This window comes from Chiloscyllium punctatum, chromosome 36 (assembly GCF_047496795.1).
Source record: "Chiloscyllium punctatum isolate Juve2018m chromosome 36, sChiPun1.3, whole genome shotgun sequence".
Classification (NCBI taxonomy): Eukaryota; Metazoa; Chordata; class Chondrichthyes; order Orectolobiformes; family Hemiscylliidae; genus Chiloscyllium; species Chiloscyllium punctatum.
Window position 1 is genome coordinate 56,551,041 of NC_092774.1, and position 892 is coordinate 56,551,932.

The window sequence follows — 892 nt, forward strand, 5'->3', positions numbered from 1 at the left end:
TGGGGAGGGAGCGGCGATGGAGGAGGCCCAGGACCTGCATGTCCTCGGCAGAGTGGGAGGGGGTTTGAAATGTTGGGCCATAGGGCGATGGGGTTGATTGGTGCCGGTGTCCTGGAGATGTTCCCTCAAGCGCTGTGACTTGACTCTGCGAGGAGTCGCCAGTCTCCCCAATGTAGAGGAGACTGCATCAGGTGCAATGGATACAAGAAATGACATTGTTGGATACACAGGTGAAAGCGTTCGAACGACCACGGCCCGGATTCGATTTCCGGGCAGGGAAGTAATTTTCAGTAGAGCTATCAGGCTGCGTTTGCAATTCCCTGGTGGTCTAGTGGTTAGGATTCGGCGCTCTCACCGCCGCGGCCCGGGTTCGATTCCCGGTCAGGGAAACTATTTTCAGAGGGTTTATAGGCTCCCCGTTCTTCGTAATTGCTCTATACAGTTATTTATTGATCTTCGTAGTTCCTGGGTGCTGCAGTGTGTCGTGGCTCGTTGAAATAGTGTCCTGATTCAGATATGTTTGTATGTGTCGGGGTGATTGCTTCTGTGGTTAAGTTCTTGGTTCGCGTGCATTGTTTTCCGATAGACGCTGTTTTGAATTTACCATTGACTGTTCGCTCTCCTGTGACATCTAGAAATGGCACTTTGTTGTTGGTCTCCTCTTTTGTGAATTTTATGCCAGTAAGGATATTGTTGATGGTGTTGTAGGTTTCCTCTAATTTGTTTCAGTTTTTGATGACAAAAGTGTCATCGCTGTAGCGGACCCAAAGTTTGGGTTGGATCGTTGGAAGGGCTGTCTGTTCGAGTCTCTGCATTATTGCTTCTGCTAGGAATCCTGATGCTGGAGGTTTCGTGCGTATTTTGTTGATTTGTTTGTCGGGCTTGTTATTGA

At 48.9% G+C, this 892-nt stretch overlaps 1 non-coding gene across 1 annotated transcript; it reads left to right on the forward strand.

Annotated features, from left to right (window-relative positions):
- Positions 1-317: 317 nt before the first annotated feature.
- Positions 318-389, forward strand: trnae-cuc (transfer RNA glutamic acid (anticodon CUC)). The gene has a single exon. It is a non-coding gene; the product is annotated as a tRNA-Glu (tRNA).
- Positions 390-892: the final 503 nt, after the last annotated feature.